The sequence below is a fragment of the Coturnix japonica genome, chromosome 2, assembly GCF_001577835.2.
Source record: "Coturnix japonica isolate 7356 chromosome 2, Coturnix japonica 2.1, whole genome shotgun sequence".
Lineage (NCBI taxonomy): Eukaryota > Metazoa > Chordata > Aves > Galliformes > Phasianidae > Coturnix > Coturnix japonica.
The window spans coordinates 111,140,099-111,152,177 of NC_029517.1; the positions used below are offsets into that span (position 1 = coordinate 111,140,099).

The 12,079-nt window shown below is 39.4% G+C and overlaps 1 protein-coding gene across 1 annotated transcript in view; it reads left to right on the plus strand.

The window, feature by feature from the left end:
- The first annotated feature begins 794 nt into the window (after nt 1–794).
- CA3 (carbonic anhydrase 3) overlaps nt 795–12,079 on the plus strand; it is a 41,178-nt gene continuing 29,893 nt past the window's right edge. Inside the window, exon 1 of the mRNA XM_015855895.2 lies at nt 795–922. The gene's annotated coding sequence lies outside the window, so the exon portion shown is untranslated. The remainder of the gene's footprint in view (nt 923–12,079) is intronic.

Here is a 12,079-nt window from a genome sequence, read left to right on the forward strand (position 1 = left end):
GGTATCCCTCTCCACATAGAATCATAGAATCACAGGCCAATAGGCTATTGGGTACAACAATTTCACTGCATCTCACAGAGACCCCTAGCTAGCATTTATCAAAAGCATTTGGGGAAGATTCCCAGCAATAGCTGACCACACTGAAATCCTGCCCCTCTCTAGCTGCTCATATGGACACAGCTAACACTCCTCCAGGTAGAGACTCCACCTGAGTACTGTGCCAAATTCTGGGCCCCCAGCACAAGTAGGACATTGAGCTCTTGGAGCAGGTCCAGAGGAGAACTACGAAGATGATCAGAGGGCACCTCCCCTATGGGGACAGGCTGAGAGAGTTGGGACTCTTCAGCCTGGAGAAGGCTCTGAGGAGACCTTATAGCAGCATTCCAGTACCTGAAGGGGGTCTACAGGAAAGCTGGGGAAAAACTTTTTATAAGGGCAGGTAGTGACAGGATGAAATGAAATGGCTTTAGAATAGAAGAGGGTAGATTTAGACTAGATATTAGAAAGACATATTCTTCAATGTGAGGGCGGTGAGACACTGGAAGAAGTTGCTCAAAGGGATTGTGGATGCCCCCTCTCTGGAGGTGTTCAAGGCCTGGCTGGATGTGGCTTTGAGCAACCTGGCCTAGAGGTAGGCGTCCCTGCTTATAGCAGGGGGTTGGAACTACATGATCTTAAAGGCCTCTTCCAACCCAAACCATTCTCTGATTCTATGATTCTTGTGAGTACTAGGAATCCCTTGTTAAGCTGTACAACCAACCAGAGCCTCTGTCCTTTTGAAGTCATAATGGAACACCTGTGTGACATCTGTAGGCATCCACTCAGACTGGACTCCTACATCTCTATCAGCTGACTGCTGCATGGGCACCACTACACATGGTATTCCTGCACACTGGTGGTATTTAGATGTCTTGTAAATGAGGTAGGCATATGACGTTTTTGAGTTCTTGTTAGACACTGGCAGTCAGCCCAGGTTTCATTTTAGATGCCAAAATACATCTACAGAACACTACTACAAGTCTTTCCAGGTCTGCTCCTTATCTGTGAAACATGTGTGCTAATGCTTGTTTATGCTCATAATTCTGTTTTCTTTCAGCAAAAAAGTTAAGATTTTTGTGGCTTTCATGTCACATAAGCCACATAATGAGTGGAATGCTGATTTAACTATGGAAACAGCCACAGTTTTTGTAGCATATATGGTCAGACAAAAACCTGTGGTCCTGTGGTCAACTTTAGGAGCACACAGGTGAGATTAAGGAGGTTGGGAGCAACTAGAAATTGGGCACCCCCTCCTTTCTGAGGAAAGAGGTGAGGTATCTTCTAGCTCACCGAAGGCCTGGGAATCTGGATTTGTAGAAGGAGGTGACTTCAGGCCAGGGGCAAGTCACATATCTGCCTCATGAAGGGCGGTGGAAGGTGTTTTTGGAAAGGTGTGTTTTAATGCCAGGTCTGCCCTATGGCTGATCCTCATCAGGCATGGGAGCTCTGGGCATAACCTCTGTTCTGTTCCTAACTTCACACCGTTTTTCTTCATGGCCTTGAACTAGTCACATCAAGTTGGTATTTTCAGACTGGTGCTTAACTCTTTGTTAAGCCTCTTAAAAGAATCTCTTAATTTCCTTGATATATTGACTACCTCAGAAATGCAGTTAATGACAGCTCCAGCCCCGTGGCAATAAGGATCCCTCCTTTTGGATGCCTACTGATTTCAAAGCATAAGCTTTGGGAACAAAGTTGCTTAATCTTATCGTTAGTCTAAGCATACTAATGGAATGACTAGATCCCATTATGCTTGGAAATCTACAGATCATGAATGCCATATTTGCCACAGCTGTAAGCACAACTAGACAATAATGTAATTGTACTCACTCAGTGTTGTTTTGTAGAGTCATGTATTTGAATTCAGTCTTTTCACAATTATTCCAACCTGGTGTTGTGTTACAGAAACGAGATTTCTGTCTGGCCTACAGTTTATTCTTCTGTATATAAATGCCTGGTCCCTTGAGCCAAACATGTGTTTACCACCTCCCTCTCATCAATCAGATATGCACGAATGAGTTAAAATGTCACTTGAAGAAATACACATACAACAAATACTTGGAAGAAAAGCTAAGAGATCAGAGATAGGCCAGCAATGCTCATAGCAGGGAAACCTAGGAGGCCAGAAACAGGGTACAGTGAGTGAAATAGGAAACAATCCTGTAGGTCTTGGCTGAGCTTTCCATTGCAATAATGATCTAAAGCTGTCTGGAGGCTTTCCCTGGAGCCCTTTTCTCCCTTGATGAAATTACAGAAGAATCCAAGTTATAAACCTTGCTGCAGGACATGTAATGGGTGTGCAAAATGCAACACTGTTTGCTGTCAGCCTTGTGAAGTCCTGTCTGATGTTAATCCTACAGGGCTCTTTTAAGGGTTGAAAATACTCTTGAGTTGTTGAAGGAGAGTGAACATTTTGGGCATTTCTTATGCATTTTTGTGTTTTCACACAATGACTCTTTTGCACCATACCTCGAAAGGATATTGCCTGGTGGTTTTGTTACCAAAAGGTAAAAAAGACTCTTTAGGAAACTGCCTTGCTTAGCGCTCAACTACATGGGGGTTAGCCCACCATTCAGCAGCCTCAGCCTGGACTAAATTTAGGCCAGCTGAGCTGCCAGTCTGACCCTCAGACCATGCTCAGTGGCCCCATTTTGCATGAACCATGCTGTCCCCGCTGTGTCCTGTTACAGATCCAGGACACTCCAGCAGCCGTCACCCTGCTGGGAGACGCACCGAGAGCCGCCAGGCCTTGTGACACTCTCAGATGCCTCTCCACCATCCTCAGGTTTCTCCTGCTTTAGCAGTATTGGCCACAGCTCATGGGTCTCCCAGAGAGGGGTAAACATTGTTTGGAGATTCCAGCCACTCAATTTCCTGGATTTATCCAAATGCCGGCTATGTTTCTCCACAGACAAAATAGGAAGTGAATGCAACAGGCATAAAGAAGGGATCAGGTGGAGATAGTTTCATAGTGAGAGAAGTGCCTGTTTCAGGATGCAGGCACTGAACATGCTGTGGCTGTTGCTAGTCTTGCAGCAGCACTGGTGTCCCCAGGCCCCATGGGACATGGGAGCCCCACAGCAGCACCACCACCCACATTCCTGCTGGGAACGCCTTGGGAACAGGGGGCTCCCTTGGGACAGCAGCCACACCACTGTCACACAGGCTCCTTTAGCACCCTCCCTGGGGAACCTCATGCCTGATGCTGGCTTGGTGCTGTAACCAATAGCACTTGCATTAGTCACAGTACACTGTGCTGGCATGATCACCACCCATTGGTGTCTTGTTCCTGCAGCTACACTGTTCTAGCTGACTTAACTCTTGATATGGTGTGGTGAACTCTGTGGTCCAATTCAGTTTGTTGATTTTTAAGTGTGTGTGGGGCTAATTTAAGTGTTTATGGGACTTAATAGCTATGGATTAAGCCGTCAAAAAATGTGTGTTTTATCTGAGCACTATGATAACGCAGAAAAATCCAAGAAAAGCATGCAGTGAAGCTATACTGCATTTGCTTTGCATAGATAGCTATATACTATCAATCTTGGTTGGATTTTTTCATCAAATCTTTTCTTTTATCTGATAAATAATGCCATCAAAACAATAAGAACAGTGAGTACCCTGATTTTGACAAGTGGTTTGGTTTGAAAGCTACTTTTTAGAGCTTCAAGATGTAGTATTATATCTGACTGTTTTCTTAATGATCTACTGTGAGTGACTTCAACTCTCAGGTTTCTCTTCTACTGCCCAGCACTGTTGTTAGCAGCCTTCACACTCTGTTTCTTGTTCTGAACTGCCAGGCTTGATCAGCTCTTCATTCCCTGTATTGCTGTGCTTGATATAAAGGTGATCAGAGCTGTGCAGTAAGACAAGGTCTTCTCTTTTTCAAGGCAACTATAGAATGTATGATAAAATTCCTAATCTGTATCATCAACCATTGCCTATATTGCCTTGAGCTATCTCATCTACAGTGCTTTTTTCTGGGAGTTCTCAAAGCACGCACATTGATTGACATCTGTGTAGTTCTAACAATACTGTTTCCCTCAACATGAATGAGAAGTTGAATTAGGAAGAAATTTCTAAAGAAGAAATGAAGGTGGAACAGTAACCAATCCAATTTTATCCCATAAGCACCACAAATGACTCTTCTTTATTGAGTCTGACAGTGCTGAAGATGGAAGGTGCTGCTGGAACCTGATGTTTGATCTGCCGATGAGATGCTATATGTTAAGTGGAGCTACACTTAGACAAATGTGGAGCTATGAGGGAACTATATTTCAGCACATTTACTTTATTTTGTGACTCTTGGCAGAATGAGAAATTTTGCAGCAGTTCTCCAGAAGATCTGTCTAAGTGGTAGCATGCATTTGTCTACATTTGGAACTGTGAGAGATTTTCTTCTTTACAGAAAGAATAGTCAAGTACTGAAATAGGCTCCCCAGGGAGGTGGTTGAGTCACCATTCCTGGATGTGTTTAAGAGCCATTTGGATGTGGTGCTCAGGGATATGATTTAGCAGAGGGTTGTTAGAGTTAGGATACTATGGTTAGGCTGCAGTTGGACTTGATGATCTTCGAGGTCTTTTCCAACCTGGGTAATTCTATGATTCTATGATTTACTGTGTGGTTTGGCTACTGATGCACAGTACACAGGTACTGGTATTTTTATGTATGGATAGAACGTCAAACTCCAACCAAAAAAAAAAAAAAACAAAAAAAGAAGAAAAAAAAAAGATTAATTTTAATGTAAAAGGCAGAAAATTGTATTCTTAAAATAAGACTTAAAATAGTTATGTTTTTCTGTGTAATTTTCTCAAGTCTCTGCCACTCAACCATTCAAAGGGCCGCACTAGGTAATTTTCTTCTCACTCTCTTTTATGTGGCCAGTAGATGTCAATATAGTGATAGTTTTATGTCTTAAAATAAAATGCAGTTTTCATTTCGCTATCTTTCTCTGTTATAAAGATAAGCCATGTCCACATCACTGCTAGCCAAAGTTTAGAGACACTGTGAAATGAATTTGTCTTTCCTTGATCAAGACAAGGACATTTCCTTTGCCTTACATCTTCCTAGACTATGAGTTGCTTGTTCATTTTCTTGGTTGCCATAAATACATCCATTTGATTTTCACAGCAATTTAAGTTCTGGAGGCACCAAGCAATCTAAGTTCCCTGGAGAAATTCAAGGCCAGGCTGGATGTGGCTCTGGGCAGCCTGGTCTACTGGTTGGCAACCCTGCACAAAGCTAGGGGGTTGAAAGTAGATGATTATTGGGGTCCTTTTCAACCCAGGTCACTCTATGATTCTATGATTCATTCTATGATTCTGATGCAGTCGCTCTACTAAGGAAGAAACAAGCATTGTGGTTTCCTCATTGCTCATTAAGAAGGTATAAATTACCAGAGGGAATTATTGGCCTCTTGGTAATTCTTTTCATAAAGCTGCAGACAGACATATTTCACTAGTTCTCGTGAATAAGGTAATTGGAATAGGTGTTGCTGCAGAGCAAGGCATGTTTATCCAGTTGAGAGTTGATTTCTCTGTTTTTTAATTAGCACAGGAGTGGAGGCTGTCTTTGAACCCCGAGCTCCACACTCCCATACTTATAAATAAGCTCCCATTTTATATCTGACTCAGCATGAAGAAAATCAGCTTTTCTGAAAAAAGGGAGATTCTCATTCCTGAAGCTGAAGGTCTTAAGACTGAGCTGAAAGATTGTTTTAACTGCTGTGTGTTATCTGCTCTCTGTGCTCACTTTTCTGCATTTCAGTTTAATAAGTCTTCATTTAGTTCAGAGCTAGGAGAATAAGATTAAATAATCTCTGCTTTTTGTAAGTATACATATATAAGGGCTAGTGTTATGTAGCTGTTTCATAAGCAAAGTTAAACACAGCAGAGCTACCTGCTTAGGAACTGAATAAAGATGGTATGGTATATCCATACTGTATCTTTTACAAATGCATTGTATGGAATTAAGTTTGAGTTTTGAATTCTAACATTGTCCTTAACAGGCTAATTTGGTACAAGTCAGTGAATATGTAGAAGCCAGGTCCAGGGCACAGTGACTGGGACAAGTGATTGATATATTGATTTCACATGTTCTACTGTGATAATTGCTGCCACTAAACTAGGGTGGCTAGTCACAGGCCAAGGCTTTGTTGCTTTAGTTGCTGGCTGCACATGCTGGTTAGCTGGAAAGAGAAGTGGTCCAAGGAATAGGTCCAGCTGAACATAGCTGAATGCATTAGAGGTAATAATTCACATTTAAGCAATTCAGCTTTTGGACATGTTGGGAAAACAGATTTGAAAGCTTTCTGTGCTTAATGGAAGAAGTGTGAGGAACTGCAAATATTTACAGCACTGTTGTAGATCCAAAGGTGTGCAAATCACATAACGAAGGTACTCCATTGTGTCACATAAACAACTTTCAAATCACATAATGGGGTCACCTGAAATCTATTTTCTCTTCTAGCGATTCATGATGTACCCTGTGGAGTCTAACTTATCTTGTCTAGACCTTGCCACTGCTGGCTACCAAATAATTCAGTTGTCACTGCTGGAGCCATTTGTAAAGCTGAGCACTGCTTTGCTTGAGAATCAGTGAATCTGATGCAACCAGACCTACATATTTTATTTTTGCATAGCCACATATCAGTGCATATATTCTTCGTTAGATCCTGCAGGTGAAATAAAACAGTAATTATAGCACAGTTTCTCTGAAAACACTGTTACAATACTGTTTCATTTCAAGGTTCTTTTCTTACTGGTTTATTTTCAATTCAATATACATCAGGTGAACTAGAAAAAGAAACCATTTTTATTAGTTAAAACAATAGCCATCAGTAATTTCAATTAACATAAGCAGTTTAATTGCAAAAATCAACAGACATCTCGTCTAGATGTGTACACTCTCCTTGAAAGAAGCTGTGTACTGATTAATTTCACTTACAATAAAAGACAGGTCCATAAGAGTTTAGAGCAGAATGAGTACTCTTCTTGATAAGGCTGGTGAGGGACTGGATTTTTAGCCTGTCCTACAGACAGTGTTATAAAATGATAAGCAGTCAGTGCAGCTCCATATGATAACACTTAATGGGCTAAGTAATGTACTGTGGCCATTTGCTGTTTTGGCACACCACAAAATCCCTTGTTCAGACAGGTTTGGGATGACATTTAAGGAAAGTATGGTTCTTTGAAGATAATCTAGATAACACTTTCATGGAGGGGAGGATGAGTCAGGGAGCCATTGCAGGTCCAAAGATGTGGGCAGTAGACTTGAAAGATCAAAATCAGAAAATGGAGCTTGTTTACCCTGTAAATGATACGCTGTCTTAATGAAAACCAAGATGAAGATTTCGTTTACTTAAAATTTCAGACTACAGTGTGTTATATTCCTAAATCAGTTGAAGTTATTTCAAAACACTATTGTTTTCTCGTAGCATAAGTGGTGAATCACTTGTCCTGGTGACACAAACAGGAAACAACAATAATGAGCAATATTACTTTAAAATAAACAAACAAAACAAAACAAAAAACAAGCAAACAAAAAACCACTTTCCTCTACATCCCCAATCCTATCAGCTACCAGAGAGTTGGTTTAGTCATCACTGACTAAAGGGTTTGTTTTTTCAGGGTGGTAAACCTTGTGCTCCTAAGGAAGTGAAACAAATGAAACACTTCCGTATATAATTTATCTTCATCTGTGCACTGTGGTTAATGGAAGGTTTCACATTTGCATGTCCAGAGGCAAAGTCTACATTCACTTTTAAAATCCTGTGGGAGATGTTATACTGTGTTTTTAATGTGCCTCACTAAAATTCATATATTCAGATTGCGTCTCAGACTATTTTGTACTGATATGAAAGGTTAAGCAGAAACCGCCCTGGATTTTCAAGACAGTTTAGGAAACATACAGTTCTGCTGTTATCTCTTCTCCCTTTTCTCCCCCTCTCAACTTCATTTACAAGGCTGTGCTGGTGATGGGCACCAAAGGTAATTTTAAGTAGATATAGAACTGAGGAATCAGGGAAAGGGTATCTGTGGTTGTTTTCATGGTGTAGCCAAAAAAATATTGAACGTTTTGATAAGATCAGCTTTGCAAACCCACTGTGAGTGAGATAAATTCAGAACTGTGTGAAAATAACAAGAAGTTTTGCTTCTGTAGCGTGACGCAAAGAGTAATAGAAGTACTAATACGTAATTCAGAAGTATATGGCGGCTTTGTTTTACAAGAGTTGTGTTTATTCTTCAGATTCACTTAGGAAGCATTCAGAAAGATGATTTTGCTGGTATTTTTCTACAATGTGGACTATGAGTAATTCTATTTTGGTGTATATAATAATATATTCTTTTATGATATTAAAGTTGGCAATATTGTCTAAGTTGGGATGACAGACTTCTCTACTGATATAACACAAAACATATGCTGTTTCTAGTGCTCATCTCTGAGTGCAGAATTGATAAGAGAGATGCATATGTTATTAGTATGTCATTAATTGACCTTCAGGAAGACAGTCAGACTTGCCAAGTCATCCGACTTACAGAAAGCCCCTGCTAGATCTGAATACTTCTCTGCATTCAAGTTAATGAGATGAAGCTGAAAAGCAATTGAAAAGGATCATTTTTGCTGGTTCTATCACGAAGATATGCTGGAATTTGAGTACAATAGTTAGAAATGCCACTCTGCACTCTCAGGGTCTGATAATGAAATTCAGAACCAGCTTACAAACACTGGCTTATTTATGGCATTCTGCTGAATTGCTCAGGCAGTGTCGGACCCCATATCCAGCCCTTATCTTCAAGTGGGCAGAACTACAAATGTTCCCAAGAGCAATTTAGGGGTAAACACATAAAGAAGTGGAAAATCACAACTTACTTAAAAGGTTTTTTATAAGCCTGCTGCTAAAGTCCCCAGTGTATGTCTTCTCTTCCATATGTTTAAAAATGTAGTAGATTAAACAGCACTTTGAGGAGTGTATTCACATTATTACACATACTGCAATATTTATACACAACAGCCTCACTTACTGCAAAACATTGATGATCATGAGTGTAATGACACTGGGTGGTTTGCATTCAACATGAATATGTCTACAACTTCTCAGTATTTGGTAGTATTTTAGTATCATTTTAAGAAACTTTTATTAAATCTAGGATGTTTCTTGTTATCTCTTGTGCTGTTTTTGTGTGAAATATACATTTCCAAAACTTAAATAATGTGGAAATCATAGTATCTTTAATTATTTACCTTCGCACCCATTAATATGCTTCAGAATTCTTTACCAACTACGTAACTCTGTGGCAATTTGTAGAACAGAACAATGTGTATTGTGTTTCAAGCAACATGGCCAGAAAAGTGCCTAAACTACTTCTATTGCAAGAGGAAATTCTGCCACTAAGAGTCAGAACATGGAAGTTATCACATACTGCTTAGAATTTTAAACTTTGGTATATATATTATATATACCATATATACCATTATATATATATATTATATGTATTTTAAAGTGGAACAAGTTTTTTCAACCTATTTTTACTGTTTAAAAATCATTTAGACCATTGCCTCAAGGCAAACTAATAAACAATAATGCTGCTTCAACACTGCTTGAGCGCACTATCTCTTTATGGCAGGATGCAACTCCAGAAGGACACCCCTTTCTTATCTTGTCTGTATCAAATGAGATAGCTCTAGCATTCTCTATAGCAGAAAATCTCCTGTCATGAACATGCTTCTGGCTGTGTGCTCCTCGTGCCTAAATTAAGAACAAATTATCTGTTTCATTAGGTTGTCATGTTGTATGCAATACTCCTAAAATCTAAAACCTGCCAAAGATAACGTTGTGTGGATTGAGCATGAATTGTTTGTTTGAAATGCTGATAACTGTTAGCAGGACAAAGCCCAGATTACATTAATCAGAATGCTTCTGTCTGTGAGGACCTCCAGCTGCAACTATAGCAGGGCTTTGGGTGATCAGACTCTCTACAACACAGCTGATTTAGTAACGAGTTTGCACATCTGAAATTTTCAACCTTTAGCTGGTGTTACTTTTGTATCTGCTTTTTTCAGCCCTGCTTCATTACTTTAATACAAGTGAGATGAATTTAGCTTAATAAGTGCTGACCATAAAACCCTAATTATTTTTGGTGAAGTCAACTTTCTACATGCAGAGATACTATTGCTTTTGCAAAATAGAATTATTATCAATGCAATGCAATCTACCTATGCTTACTTCTTCCTCCCCTCCCCTTGGTGCTGATGGATGCATCCGAGGTTTGGAAACATGACTTTGGCTATTCTTTCATTGACTCTACTTCTGAGGCATATTTCTTTCCATCCCTCGTGTGCTCTGAGCCTTGCTCATCAGTTTGACCCCAATACAAATGAAACTGCCACAGTCTGTAGGTTCCAGCAGCATATCCACCAGCTGGCACTGCAAATGCATAGAATTCAGTAAAGACATCAATCAATAAAGACTTTGTGACATTCAAATCATACAGTAAAGCATACAGAAAAGCAGTGGTTTGCCAGGAACACTGGCTGTATTTTAGTAATTTCAGAATAGTCCTACTAATAATTTAGGTCAGAGTGAATTCATAGGAAGGTATGTTGTGATTAACTTTTATGTATGTATAACTCCCTCATCAAGGTGATTTAAAAACCAAAAAGCAATTGAATGTTTATGTTTAGAAACTCTTTTTCTGCCTTCTACTCCCCAAAAGAGTTATTATTCTGGATGTTTTCTATTGGGAAATTATCGGTCACTATTTTGCCATAAACTACAAGTACACTTGCCAACAAGTCCTACATTTATGGGACATAATTTGGATGTTCTGTGACACTTCTTGCTGTTGCCAACTGACATAAAGTTAGAAAGCATTCCCTAAGCTTTACAAATACTCCTGAAGGGTATCTAATCTTGTTTTCAACAAAAAATAGAAAAATAAGAGAATGTAAGGAAAATGTCTCTAGTGCTTCTTTTCAGATCCCCCTTTTACTAACCTGATTATTTTTCTTCAGAATTCACATGGAATGAGTGTCCATCATTGACAATCTCTTTGCATATAGAAGGTTTCCAGAAAATCTGGAGAAGTCCCAGAGGTGCATCTTCTTTTACTTCCTTGGTCTTAGTATCACTAGGAGACTGATGGTCTCCATTGGCAATAAGTTATAACTTGTGCTGCTGATTGGGTCATCGGAGAAACAAACATACAAATGAAGATTTCTACTTTAAGCTACGTAAATCAACATCACTAATAATGCTTTGATTAATAAAATAGGTCATCCAAAACCTATCAGTCCCACCTGCTTCAGGAGTTTGGAGAATGGTCTCAAGCCAGTTTTGTTCTGCTGGGAATCTTCAACATTTCTTGAGGATCAATACCTGATTAAATGCATGAGTGAAGTCCAACTTCCAAAGTTTTCTCCTGAAGTAGGTCCTACTTTGCAGTTCAAGAACATTCACATACAAACACCTCTGTCATCAGTAGTAAGATATGACATTCTGACTCTGTTTTAAAGCTAAGTTCTACTAATACATATGGGATTTTGTCTGGCTTAAACTCTCTTTCATACACACTTGAAAGTGTGATTGTATTTTTAGGAGCATATGCTTGACAAATACTGCAGCACAGTTAAGCAGATGTGTTATTATCTCTATATGTAACCATCTGAACTAAGCAAAGAGAACAATTATTTCTCTATAAAACAAAGTTTATGTAAGCATTGCCTTGTCATCCTGAGTTGCAAGAATGGAACCTGATGGTATTTTCCTGTTTTTCTTACAGACCATTCTCAGTAATAGAAAACTACTGATATCTGCCTTTGCAGATGTCCACAGCTGACGTCAGGGTTTACAGATACCATTGTGCAAATAACACTATATAACCCGATGAACTTGTGGCATCGATGCCTAGAAATATAATAGCTTTTAGGTGAACCTCAGTCACAGCTGAACAACAATTTTCTGGTAATTTTTTTGTTGTTTGAAATTATGTTTTATAAGAATGGAAAACATCAAAGGAAAATAACCACTGTAGACCTCTGCTG